Source organism: Trachurus trachurus (genome assembly GCF_905171665.1).
Source record: "Trachurus trachurus genome assembly, chromosome: 10".
Taxonomy (NCBI): domain Eukaryota; kingdom Metazoa; phylum Chordata; class Actinopteri; order Carangiformes; family Carangidae; genus Trachurus; species Trachurus trachurus.
In genome coordinates, this window is record NC_139894.1 from 17,854,895 (window position 1) to 17,869,193 (window position 14,299).

Consider the following 14,299-nt stretch of genomic DNA (forward strand, 5'->3'; position numbering starts at 1 on the left):
AGTCATACATTTGCATTTAAGGAAAAAATTCAAGGTATGTATTGTGACTGAAAATTCATAAATTACCTTTTTTTTTTTGCTTTCCTTTTTCAAACGCCTGGCGTATTGGAAACTCTGCCTTGGTTTTCCTAAAGAGAACACAATGATAATCCTTAAGACAAAACCATGACAAAATGACAAATGACTATAACGTTGTGTTCAGCAAATAGAGACATCCTTTCCTTAAAGCAAAATCGATGTGTGACTGAATTTCCCAACCAGCATTAAAAGTCCAGATTGTAGTACCTAATGATGGACACTAGATGGTGTTAAAATCTTGTTAGACAGCACAGCCGCTAATGCTGCAAAATCCAAACCGTTCTCCAAGCTCCTATGTGCTCTGTTTTTGAAATTTGGTTGGACTCAAACCACACCCTGCCCTGAGGAAAGCAGCCTGATCCTGTGCCTACACCCAACTCCAATGTCAATAGAGTGAACAATGATAGTTTAAGCTGTGTTGCTTTAGGAAAACACAAATGGAGGTGCAGACATACACAGTAACATATACTGTACATCAGCATGTTACCACACACTCTCTCACATGCACATCAGCAAACAGCATTATAATACTGAAACAATTTCATCTTTGTAAATGTTTGTACAAACAAGGCACACTAAAGGTCTTGAGTTCACAAACAATAGAGACATAATCTAAGTTGACCATATTTGCTGTAATGTTCTTCACTTTGCATCTGCATCAAAGTTAAAAAATGTGTAACTCTAAGGTGCACACTCATCACGTTAATTATTGGGTGTGGTCAGTATCTTTTAATATGCAAACGATTGGCCATATTGCTCTCATACATCAGGCTAGTTGAAAGGCATGCTTAAGTGTAAGTTTGTGTTGGCGCACACATATGTCACTGTCACAGTGAAACTGAAGTTTGTTGACATCATCTTCTGACCTGCCTCGTCTAACACACTGACTCCCCTCTGGAACAGTCAACCCATTGTAGAGCGTTTGTCTCTAGCCAGAATAGTTTTCAGTCATTACATCCACACTTTAGTTTTTCTTGCTCAGTCTCCTCCTGTGTACAAGGAGACCCAGGGAACCACAGACAGCCCTTTTTACCAAGTCACTCAAATTGCCACTCAGCCATTTAATGGTTCAATGCATGAACCAATAATTCATCGTCAGGGAACCCACTGACTGCAGAGAATCTAGATTATAAATAGAGGAACTTTTTGTTTGAAAAAAAAGGATTGTTACAAAAAGGGCAAGGTCATTCAGAGTGCTGTGTTTTCATAGCTTGAGTATCTGACTTGATCATACGTACAGCAACCAGTCACTATTTGGCAACACTGCAAGCTTTTGATTTGAATGTTATTGAACTGTGAGATACAAGTAAAAGCTGTATCACCAAAGTCATTTCAGTGAGAGAATCATTCTGGTGCTGCCTTGTGCAGCTTACCCCGTCAAACTGTATGCCAGCTGAGTGGCTTTCAGAAAATTCTCTGTTTACCTGTAATCAGCCAATACAAATGACAAAGGCCTAATTATGTGATGACATGAAAGAAACAGGATGTGAGTCATGGTGGTGAATGGTGGCTTGTGTTTTTTTATGGGATGGACATGACAGCCAGAGAATCACTAGGAAAGGAAATGCCCATAACATGTCAAGGGAGACTAAGTGGGAGGGGAGAAAGAATGCATTGCATGATTCTAAAATAAATCTGGACTTCCATTATGATCAGAAACACTAATTTCAGGTGCCATTTGCATTTTCTGAAACCTATGATAGTATGAAATTTAACAAATGTTTATTTTGGCTTTATATTCTCATAGTTGTTGTTTTTGAAAAATAAGAAGAAAAAAATATCTGTCACATTATTGTAAATCACATGAATAATTATGTTTTCCCATACTATTTTGTGCCACTGTAAATAACATAATTACACCAGTAAACCACAAATCCCCTCCCCATTCACTGAAGGTGCCACACTGCCCTGCATGATAACAAGCTGCTGGGAACAAGAGGAACCTGAGGTAAAGATAACAAACAGCTGTTTCAAACGGGTTGGTATTCTTCATCACTCTCTTAACTGCCATCTGCCACTCTCTACACTTTCAACATACTGTACAGTATTTCAAAGTAAATGAGAAGTTTGGAAGGAGACAACACCAGTGTTTTGGCTTATTTTCTGGGATGTCAACACATACTGGTGAAGACCAGTTTGTCTCTAATTTAATTGAGGAGGTGTGTTGAAATATTACCAGGCATACAGCAACTATTCCTGTATGTGTTCCTATGACTTTACATGGAGACAGACCCAGACATACTGAACATTTTGGCAGGTATATACAGCAAAATGTGGGTTTTATTTCTTCTCTGCCTGAACATTTACACATCAAACTGTCAACTGTAAATGGCTTAGACAAACAAGCAAAACATCGAAAACAGGACTGTCTAGACTTCTATGTCAATAAGGATTATGAAACTAAAATTAATAGAGCAGTTTTATACAACAACATGGGGTGTGGGAGAAAGCACTGCAGACACTTGGAATGCCAAGTGATTTGCAAACTGTCTGCCCAGTTTGTTGGACCCTGTCCAAGGACACATAACATGCAATACACCAATTAACACAAGTCAATAAATAGACTGGTCCTGCATGACTGGGAACATTGGAAATGTATGCAATGCTTGAGGAAATATAAAGACCTCCCTTCAAAATATCCTTTTGCAATCTCTTGGGACTGAATAACATATGCCAAAGATGACGCCAACCATATGCAGGCATCCACAACTTGATATTCTTCCCGCCCTTTCTCTTCCTCCTCTCTTGTCCATCAGTGCAACTTGAACTTGAATCTCATTGAAACCTCCACCAGCCTTAAATCTGTGCCATTGTATCAATCAAATGCAGTATGGAGGCAGTTTGCATTGCCAAAGATCTATTTTTATCCAATGAATTCATATATAATATATCAAATTCCACTTAGGTAAGCCAACACTAGCAGTTATTGTATCTTAACAAGGCACCCCTGATACAACACTGAAAGTATCTTGACTGAACCAAATAAATTAGTGTTTTCCCCATGGGTAACAGTGTGGCTCAGTTTACATATCCACCTCCTCTCTTTAGTCAATGAAAACAGACAAAAATAGCTGATAAACTTTCCACATGATCTTGGTCTCCCCACTTTTTCAATCTTGCACATGCCGCTCACAGTTTATTGATATTGCAAATAATAACTATTTAGTATATGAGATGGGGGCGTTGAAGATGAATCACTTATACTATCTTTCAAGGCAAATATTGTTGTTGGCTGGTTTACATTTTTAGGGGGGAAAAATAATTTGCTGAGAGAAAGTGAAGGCTACATCCATGAGTTCACACAATTTCCTCAAGTGCAAGGGAGAGAAAACAGTTTTTCTTTTTGTTAATTTCTCACAATTCTCTTACTTCTCTGTATCCATTTATTTTCATCCATACAGTAATCAGCCTTTCTATTTTAAACGGTCTTTCCTCCTCCTGCATTTTACCCTTGCTATGAAGGTCTCCATAAGTGAGAGTGCACTATTTGGGCCGTCCTTGCTCTCACAATTTTGACATATTTCTGGCAGAGAGCTGCAGGGAGGAGCTGAGCCTCGCAGCATTATAGGAGGAAAGGAAGGAACTTAGTGAGACGGAGGGAGATAGAAAGAGAAGAGGAAATGGTTTAAAAAAAAGAAAGAAAGCGAATGGTTGTTTAACTGCCCTATGGAATGTTAGCCTACAAGTGACAAGCGGGTAAGACAGCAGAAATGTGGTAGAAATTAAAATTCAGAGCTATTTTGAGAGAGGTTCCTCTGCGATATGCCATAGAGGGCATAGGGCATCCTGAATATGTGCAGGAAAATCTCCCTTTCCCCTTTTTTTTCTTTTTACTAAACTTAGTCCCCCTCAGTAGACAAGCTGAGAATTTGTCTTTGAAGAGTAAACTCTGCCTGAAATGGGGTAAACATGGATACAAAAAATGATCCAAAAAGATCATATGATTAGATATGGATTGTGTTGTAAATAGATGCTACATAAGTAAGCCCCTGTTCTTGGGATCATAAGACAGGCAGACAGTCTGTGACTCAAAGCGAACAGGCAATATGACAATCAACCAGTCCTCTATCCTTCCCTTTTATTTCTCTGTTTTTAATGTCTAATGGTGGCATTCCTGGTGTCACATGTCCTTAAATTTCATTAGTGATGTCATCTAAAGCATTTTTGAAGGACACACAAAATAAAATCTTAGCAAAAAGTCATGAAGTAACCATGGAAGCAGGTGGAAAATTAGGAGAAAGGGTGATAGATACGCTTGCCAATATATCATGTTTTATTATGGCTTAACATGTGTGTTGAGCAAGGACAGCCAGCCAGATAAAAGCCTGTGTTTACTAGAATGCAACCACAGAGCATTTCTGGATACGCCTTTTTTATGGCTTGTCATTCGCTTACAGAGGCTGCGTATGGTTTTGAATTAGTGTGCCTTTTCATCTAACTTCCCTCCAATCAAAAGAAAAAAACCTCCCAGAGACTACAGGGACTACAAACAGTTAAAACAGTGTGAGCTTGGCGGGCTTTTGCCAAGGTTGTTTCATAAGAAGGGGAAAGGGGTTCGAGCGGAACAGGTGGTCGCTTGGGGGAGGAAGGAGGGCTACAAGAGGAGGCCCGGGGAAGCAGAAGCAGCCAAGTGTTGGGTTTCCACAAGGCAGGCCTTTCACAGCTGAATGACAGAGGCATGACCTTCCAGGTTCAAAGGAGGCTTTGCAACAAACATTCCAACAGAGGTTTGGCGTCTGGCCACATAATAGAACGCTGGTCTAAGGTGACACTGATCAGAAGTGGAGTGACGGGTAGAGAGAAATGTAGTTTACTTTGCAGCGCAGATGTGATGTGTGGATGTTTTGCATGATGTCATGGGACACTTACCTTGGATTGCTCAAGCAAAGCCAAGGGCTTCAGTCTTATGCAATGGTTCGTCTTGCTCGACTTCTGTTGACAAAAAACAATGAAAAGACTCGAGTTATAATCATGTACCTATATAATCAATGATGTACATGTATAATAAATCTGGATGGATAATACAAAAGAACCATGTTGTAAATTCTCCATGCAGCACATCTAGACAATAACACAACATGTTTCAGCTGTATGTTTCACACATAATTAAACATATTTCTCATATACAGCCAGTGTTGCAGTAAGTATGTCCTCATGTGACAGCAACATACCGGTGTTACAGTCAAGATGTATTTGTGGTATTTTACTGTACATGCACAACTAATCAGAGCCTTCTGAGTCATCAATAATTAACCAACTAGTGGTAGCAGTATTGACACTGGCAAACAATTATGCAAAACACTCCCTTTTTGCATAATTGCAGCTAGATTGATTAACTCCCCAGTTGATCAATCTAGCTGCTTCTTTATTGTGGCTCTCACTGGGCACAATGGGTCCCATTCAGTTTGATGGGGTTTGAAAAAAGAAACAAATCAAGTTATAGAGGAGAGTTCTAAAAGGAAATGTTCTTTAAAATGTGTTTGTGAATTCCCCTACTCTCGCTGCCTGTGAAACAAGACTTCTCTGCCAAGGTGTGATGTACAAAAGGACAGTATAACAGCAGATGTGGGAAGCCATATAAGCCAATATAGCTGGAAAATGATGTTGTTGCAACTGTATTCATCATTTGGATCCCGAGTTACATGCTTATTGCCAAATCAATCTTACTTTTACCAGCTGTAACTAGTCCAAAATCTAACATGACTTATGAGGATTATTGTTTCAACCCACTGCCGTATTGTGAAACAAAGCCTTCTCTTTGTCAGCCACAGTACAAACAGAACCAGACTTGATGTGTGTATAGACAGGCATCCACTGGTGGGAACATGTCCCTCTGAAAAATTCTTCTAAGACAGGCTGTCCAAACCTGTCATTAACCTCCCCCTCCTCAGCCCCCCGTGTTCAATAAACTAAAGTGCTCATTACTGTGGTGAAAATTACACCAAATAACTGTGTTTGTGAGACTCTGAAACCATTTCTAAACAGTTGGGGTTTAAATGCCTATGCTAGACCCTCCATGCAATAGAGAGAAAGTGAGCAAACGTGTCTTTTAAAAAGCAGCAATAGTGAGGAAAAACTTGTAAAACGCTTTAGAGCTTTTGCCTGAGAATGTATTGTTTGCAGGCTACTTTGAACTGGCCCTATACAGACATGGATGGGACATGCAGAGATAAATGCCAGCCAGAACGTGGTTGTCATTATGTTTGTGTAGGGAGACTTGTGCCAGAGCAGCTGTGTACACTCTCTAGCCAATACTCTAGTTACAGAGGTGTATTCATCAAACTCCCATGTTGAGGAGTCATTCAGGTGCAGGGATGACTGAGTGCCATTTTTCAAAGGGCAGACATGAAGCCAATTACCAAATCAGATAAAGGATGGAAGAGATGTGTTACTTATTTTAATAAGATTTGTTGAGACATGAATTTTAAAAAAATCTCATAATCTTTTGCAAGTGGAATTTTTTCCACAATAGTCATATCTGAGCAAACATACTCAAAAGATAAGAAACGGGTTGCCACACCTTCAGTACTCAGTACCTTGGTGAGACCACACACACACACACACACACACACACAGTAAGGGGAAACGTGGTCACCAACAGTGGGGAGAGCAAATAAAAACACATGCTTTGCTGAAGAGTAGGAATACCACGCCACAGCCCACGAGGTGGATCACATCGCTTTGCCTCTGTGCTCTGCTTACAGAGGGAGCAGCTCAGTGCACAGCCCCACCCAGGCCTCCAGTCACACACATTCCTTGATAGAGCCGTCAGGCCAGCTGGAAGTTAGCCCGGCCTCTCCCCACGGTGACTAACTCCAAAGAAATGTCCTCTCTTTCTCTCTCTCTCTCTCTCTCTCTCTCTCTCTCTCTCTCTCTCTCTCTCTCTCTCTCTCTCTCTCTCTCTCTCTCTCTCTCTCTCTCTCTCCTCTCACTCTGACTCTGACTCCAGCTTCATTCTCTGCTGCCCACCCTGCACCCTGCCTGAGTGGTCACCCTCCTGCAGTCAGTCCACCACACCCCCCACCTCCAGGTTCTGCTCAAATAAACAAGAACACTACATCCAGTCATATATGCATTTTTGACTCCCTCAAATGAACATGGAGGTAGCAGAGGATTTCTTAAATGTATCATATGTCAAGCATCCACATCAGTATTGACACCATAATTATTGTAGCTGGCTCCACCTGTGCAGTCGGTTACAACAAACAGAACTCTACACCTCACCACTATCCATTTCCAACACAGGCCTTATCTCTTATTTGTCGCCTTCAGGGCACATACCGTACCTGCTCATAGTTTGTACTTGGGTCACACCACACTCGTAACTGATCAAAGTGGCTTTGGTCAGTTCAGCTGGTTGATTGCCAAATCCAATCAGTTTGGTGAACAGAAAACAGGAGCAGTGTGACAATGATTAAAGCTCAGTCATAAGTGAATCAGGCACAGCGGTGCTGTTGAGTGATAAGATTTGATTATGAGCAAATAAAAAGGTCTCAGTGCAGGGAGGGAAATAGCTGTGACCAAATCAGTCTTGTTGTCAAAATAGACTCTGTGTTCCCCCACTCTGCACTGCAGTTTGACGTAGCAAGTAAAACAAATAACAAAAAGAGACATAGCAGGCCTCGGCGTAGGCTCACTCTTACCCCCCAAAAAATACAGATAGGACATGCATGTGTGACACATATAAAAGGAATGCACGTCAAAATAAACGGTTCTTTTCTGCACTCCATAGTCCACATAGCCCTAAACCAAACCACAAGTCCTGCAGAAGACCAAAGCCTGCCCACTGACGCCAAGTTGGCCTGCTGCTGATTAAACCATTGTGACTTTGGCAGGAGTCAGGCACTAAATGGAAAAACTGATGAAAACTCTTAAAACACTCTTCTCTTGCTTTTACGAGATCACAAACAAGACCAGGGGCTGCGTTGAGAGTACATTTCAACTATGCCTCAATTTCCATGTAAATTATATTTAAAGCTGTGTGTTCATGAAAGGAACGTGGCGGAAGGTTCTATACTGTATGAGGCACTGAGTGCCAGATAACCCATGGTTCCTACCATTACTCATTGTTTTCTGTTGCACTACATATCCTAAGAGGGAGGATCTCAATTTGACATTCCTCTCCCAGGGCTTTTACATTTTTTTTCCTAATTTGCTAAGGTTTTGGGGGGAGTTTTTCCTTTTTCTTATGGACTGAGGCTGCATCATTCTGTACTGTTGTGTGCCTCAATATCCCTCTGAGATGCTTTATGTAATATTGGGTTATACAAAGAGTGATGACTTAACAACTGAAATATCACAACTGTAACTGTTTAGCAAAAATGAAAGAAGGAATTTGACTGCAGCTGTAAGTTCTGAAATGAGAAGTGAGCCCAGGCTGGTTCCTAAGGACAGTTTCAGAGCAAAGAACATTGAGCTACTAATATAGTTAAAAATAGGATTAACAAAAGCACAGCTATGTTCTAAGATGTCACAACTGACGTGCCATAACTAGATGGCATAACTGGCATGACTAGTTACACCAGAGATAATTAAAAAAAAAAAAGAGGTTAGTGATTTCTACAGTTCCTACCAAACATGGCCCCTAGACATCAACGTCAGCCTCACGGAGGTCACGCCACATAAGGGTCCTCAATCAACTCAATTTAGCTTGCCAATTTAGTGAGGGTTTGTTCCACTATTCTACAGCTGCTGTTTGAACAAGAACAAATGCAAGTCCATTCATGGAACCAGAGGTGAGAAGGTTAAGAGGAGGGTTAGATGGAAACCATAGCAGCAGAACGTATAGACATGGCTGCAGAGTGTGAAGCATAAGCACCGCGTTAGGATATTCATATTTAGTGTTTGGATCCACATAGCGCTACAGTTGTTTATAACAGTGGTTGTCAGTGTGTGAGGAGTGCCATCCTTGAGTGTGTAGTGCCAGATAAAGAAAGCCTAAACAAAGTCGAATGTATTTCTAAATTTACATTCCAAGCCCTGCTGCCCTGACATTTTGGGCGCCCCATTCCAAATAGAGTTTTTGTAACAGATGCCGCATGTCATTCCATGTGCAGGGCAACAGAACCGGCATTTGTAGGGTTCTGGGAGCAGGGCAGGCGGTTAGTGGGGGGCAGGTGCAGTAAGGCAACAGTTATAAAAGATTTATTGTTTTTGGATGGTGTCATCCCACAGATGTTAAGCTGAGCCAGGACGATCAGAAAAATGATTCACAACCTTTTTTTAAAAAAAAATGCAAATCAACCTTGATGTTACATTAAATGCACCATTGTATGCACGTGCAGACTTACACATGTATTATGTGTAACTTGTGAGAACTGTTTCATCATACTGTTTTAAACACTATTTCTCAAGCAGAAGGCAGCCAATTATAATGATAGCCCCTCCATAGAGTATACTGAGAACGTACTGAAACATTCCAACCCAGCACAGGATGGATGAAAAGGGAGTGGCTGCTGAATGGACTGCCTAGAAAGACACGCTACAAAACGCACTCCACAGTTAGATGTTTATTTACAGCTGGGGGAAAACTAAACATCCCTCACTGGGGCAGTTGTGTATCTACAAGTTTGTACTTGTGTCATTTACCCAATATCTAGGGTGTTACTTCATTGAGTGTGCTGGAACTTTAGGATGTCAAAACCCAGCTTTGCCTTTAAATGAATGACAAGCCTCCCGCCTTGCAGCGTATTCACTGCATCCACCTCCCTCTTTTTGCCTTTCCATGCTGTCCCTCCTGACAACCACCCACTCAACAAACCCATGAGGAAATGACAGAGGAAGTGTGCTAGAGACCAGTTTCTTTCCGTTTCACACTGGCATGGCTGAGTAACACTGCTCCTCTCGCCTGCCAAGAATATATAGTGGCTCTGATGGACCACTGTGATAAATATGTTGACATGGTCAAGCTAAGACTCCAAACAGTTCTTCAGGCAAGTAAAGATGCTGTTTGCCACATTGGTGGCAACTGCAGCAAAATCACCATGAGTGGCACTCACGGTGGGACATCTGCTATGATGACTGAGCACGATTCTGTCAGGAAAGCGTCCTCACAGTTCCACAGCATAGCTTTTTTTTGGCATTTTCAGATGAATATAGTTAGAATATAGTTGCGCTAACGTAATGTAGCTTCTGTATTGTTGCAGTGATAGTGCAAGTATTTAGATAAACAGCATCCGCCCCAGGCAATAACTGATAGACGTTGTAGCCGCAGGCAGTCGAGAACCAGTCCTGAAAATTTCTATGCTTCAATATGAGTTTAAAATATAAATAATTCATTTTCTTTTTATATTCCCATTTCAATAAACCCATGGAAAAACTTTCCACAAGATCACATGTAATACAATACATCAAGCAATATTATCACCAAGTTAAACAGGATTTTTTTGAAATGCAAAGAACACTAAATGTATCATAACTTTAACACACACCTAATGTCCAAAGACCTTTCAGCCCTCTGTGACCATATGGCTCCTCAAGCAGTCTGTGTCATAATCAATCACCTTGACAAGAGTGACTTGAAAAATGCCAGACATTTACAGCTGTGGAGCACTAAACATGAGTTTTAGTGCACATTGTAGAAAAGACTGAGCAGAGTGGAGCACGCCACTTGGGTGTGGCAGCAGGGAGCCGTGGAGGACAGGCAACTACACACACAGAAATTTGACTTTCAAGTGAGATCCAACAAAGGATTACGTCTGGTCTAGTGGAGGTTTTTAAATCTGCTTTGGCCTCAATTTGAACAAACACATCGCATTAAAATGCACACAAGACTATATGTGATGGTTCAAGCATCAGCCACACCTGGAAAGAAGCCATTTCATGCTTTAAATATACATTAGGCGGAAAGATAAATATCTCACAACTTTTGGGTTTATAAAATGCGTTCCTGTCTTTCTACAAATGTGCGAAGTCTTCGCTCCCCCTCTATGCCTCAAACCTGGTTTCAATTAGCTTGTCTTTCCAAACCACTACATTCCATTACTCCCCTCCTCGCCCCCGCCCCGCCCATCCCCCCTTCGCTAACTCACTCCCTGGCTCTCTTTCCCCGTCTTCCTCCCTCCTTCTCCACCTCACCCCTCTCTCCTCCCCTGCACACCCTGGCTAGGAGCCCAGGTTAAGAAACCCAAGGTAACAGAAAGAAGGAGAAATCTCTCTCTCTGCCCAAGAAAAAGTAAGCCATACAAAAAAGAAAACATACAAGGCTCAGTACAAAGCAGCAGTGATAGTTTTGAACTTTCTCTTATAAACATTAGCTGGGAAGGAGGTACGACTTGAAACTCATTTATATCATATCAAGAACCTTCAGACAAGATCCCTACATTCCACAAAAGCAGACTGCACAACAAATGCCCAAATATGACATTAGATGAGCTAAGACAACGGAAAAAAGTTTTGACTAATACTGTTAAATTTGCTGGAACCCCCTAGACACATTGTAAAGGAGATTTGGATGTGCTTGGAGGGACCGACCCAGCGCGACAGCATGTATGGATTTTGTTCACTTTCCTTTTGGCTGTAAAGGGTGTGCCTCTGTGAGGAGACAGCGAAGCAAGAAGGGTGGGAGAGAAAAAAGGAGGGGGCGGAGGGAGGTGAAGGAGAGGAATCCACACCCAAGCTTGTTGCTGCAGGCTCCTATATGGAAATACCTATATTCTTTATATCTGGAGTCCCAGCAAAGGACATTGGCTCTATTAAAAAAACATCTCGTCTACAACTTCACCTGACACAACTTTATTCTTTTATCTTTCCCGTGCTTACTCCACATTATCTTAAGGGTGTGTAAATGTGTTATCTGACAGACAATGATTATGATAATGAAGAGGAGATCCACATTCCATAATAGTGAAATCCTCACACTAATGCAGAGCGAAAAAGTGTTACTATTCATGTCCAAAAGGACAAAAATCCTTAAGAGAGACTCTTTATACTCTCTATAACGGCGGGCTCAGCACTTACATGCAATGTGGACAACAGGCTTTGTGTGTAGTTAAAGGAAAAGTGAAGTGCGCAACTCCAGTCAAGTCATCTGCATTCATGTGGTGGCTGTGGATACACACCCACTTCTCATGTGCAGTGCCATTTTAAGTCGGCATTTAAAACTTATGATAATATTTACAACTTTACCACCACTTTATCCCTTTACAGAAAGTACACAATTTCTATTCATATAACAAAGTCTCTCAAAGAAATCTTATCAATTATACACACTCTACTCATATGAATATTAGCACAATAATAGCAACAATAACAATAGCAAAGTGTCATAACTTCTATAACTTAGTTGTTCAAAGTCAGTCAAATTGTTGGAAGTGAATATATATTTCGTAGCAAAGTTAAGATTTACACAAAGCACAAAAAGACAAAAATATTTTCAATCATCAATTTGTAATTCAATTAATTTCAATCTGAGGAAATAAAAAGGTGCATCTTTACCTGTGCGCAGTCTTTGCGCCCAAGAAGCCTCACACCAACTTGAGCATCCTTGAAAACGTGTCCTCTCCCCTTCTCCCCAGCCCAAGAAAAGCTCCTCTTCCAGTCACAACTTTGCAGTCTGCTAAGATTCTGTCACTCCTTTCCTATTTCTCGATCAACCAAGTTTCCAGGGCGTTTTCTTCCCCCCCCTCTCTCTTTTCCTCCCTCCACTGCTGTGAGTTGATTTTGACTTCTTCTTTTTTTCTTCTATGTGGCTGCTCCTCTGGGCTGAGCAGAGTGGTTGGACAGAGAGCTGGGCAGGGCCTCCTGGTTTGCAGAGGGAGGAGAATTGCAGGGGAGGGGACCGGTGCGAGGGAGTGGTCCTCAGCAGCAATGGGACCACCCACTGCCTCACATGGAGGCCTCTGCTGACATGCAACAGGAAAAATAACTTATGCTTCTTCTAAAAAAAAGAAGAAGAAAAAAGAACATAAATTGCAAGATTAAGCGTGAGATACCTTCATTAAATTTCCATAAGTACCTACCTTCATCATTTGCCAATTATACTGTCATTGTTGCTGCCAATAGTGATGCCAAAACTGTACAAAATGTTAACAACTTTGAGCTAATTCAATGCATATGACACCTCACTATACTCACTTACCCATATATGGCAGCTCTTAATGACCTTGCATTGACACTTACACAACATTCATTCATTGACGGTCACCGGCGGTGGAAACTTGGCTGTGACTGGTCATCGAGCCCTGTCTCAGAACAATAATGCAGCAAGCTCTGGAGCACTCTACACATGGATTTGCAGCAGCCCACCTGGATTTGAGGATAAGAATGAAGTACACAACAAAGTGGCTCATATCATATCATCATATGATAGACAATGACATCAACATGTTATTACAGCGTTTAAATTACTGCACACAAACTGACCCAAAGTTGTCATTAACAAAATGAGTCAGGAATGAATCCTTTGCTTACACAGGGAAAACCTTCTATTTACAAGACAAGATTTTCTGTGTTTGTCTCAGAGTTCACTTGTTTTGACACTGCCCACCCTGAATCAGATCTCACTGAAATACAGTAGCGAATGATGTTAAAAAGTTACAAGCTATTTTAAATAACTTCATTTCTTTTTTTTTTAAGTATATTTTTTGGCCTTTTATTGGATAGCACATAGTGAGATAGACAGGAAAGGGGGGCGGGGAGAGGGGGAATGATATGCAGGAAAGGTCTGCCCGACGCGGGATTCGAACCGGGAACGCCTGCGTTGAGGACTGTAGCCTCTACATGGGGCGGCCGCTTTAACCACTGCGCCATGCACCGCCCCAAATAACTTCATTTCTGTTCTGGATTCATGAGCACAGCATTTTAAAAGCATGCTTTACGTTGTCATTTTCCATCACAGTTTCTTCAGCTGAAAACAGTAATTGTAAAGTCTCAGTAATTGCTGGAAGGAAGAACGACCTGTTTTCCCTGCATAATTTTAGAAGAGGTCTGTGTCACATGAAAGATTTCTTTTTTTTCTGGAATGAAACTCTTCTTATTTTCATAGGTGCTGTTCCTCTTACATCCTCTTGTTATTTCAAGTATTTTAAGAATAGTGTTTTACAGCCAGCCTGTTTCTACATGCTCTAACACAAGACCCGCAAAAGCAAAAAGGTTTCAACTATTAATATTAGAAATTTTAGAATATATATGTTTGCTATGCTTTTGTTGTATAAAACTCAAAAGACTGCAAATGATCAGTAAGAGTTAGGGCAAACTTTTGCAACTGTTTGACTGAGGTGGG

General features: G+C 41.1%; 1 long non-coding RNA gene across 1 annotated transcript; it reads right to left on the reverse strand.

Annotated features, from left to right (window-relative positions):
• Window positions 1–67: 67 nt before the first annotated feature.
• On the reverse strand, window positions 68–12,701 carry LOC310992743. Its single transcript, XR_014595716.1, has 3 exons — window positions 12,514–12,701; window positions 4,948–5,010; window positions 68–128 (listed from the first exon to the last, which is right to left on the reverse strand). It is a non-coding gene; the product is annotated as an uncharacterized lncRNA (long non-coding RNA).
• Window positions 12,702–14,299: the final 1,598 nt, after the last annotated feature.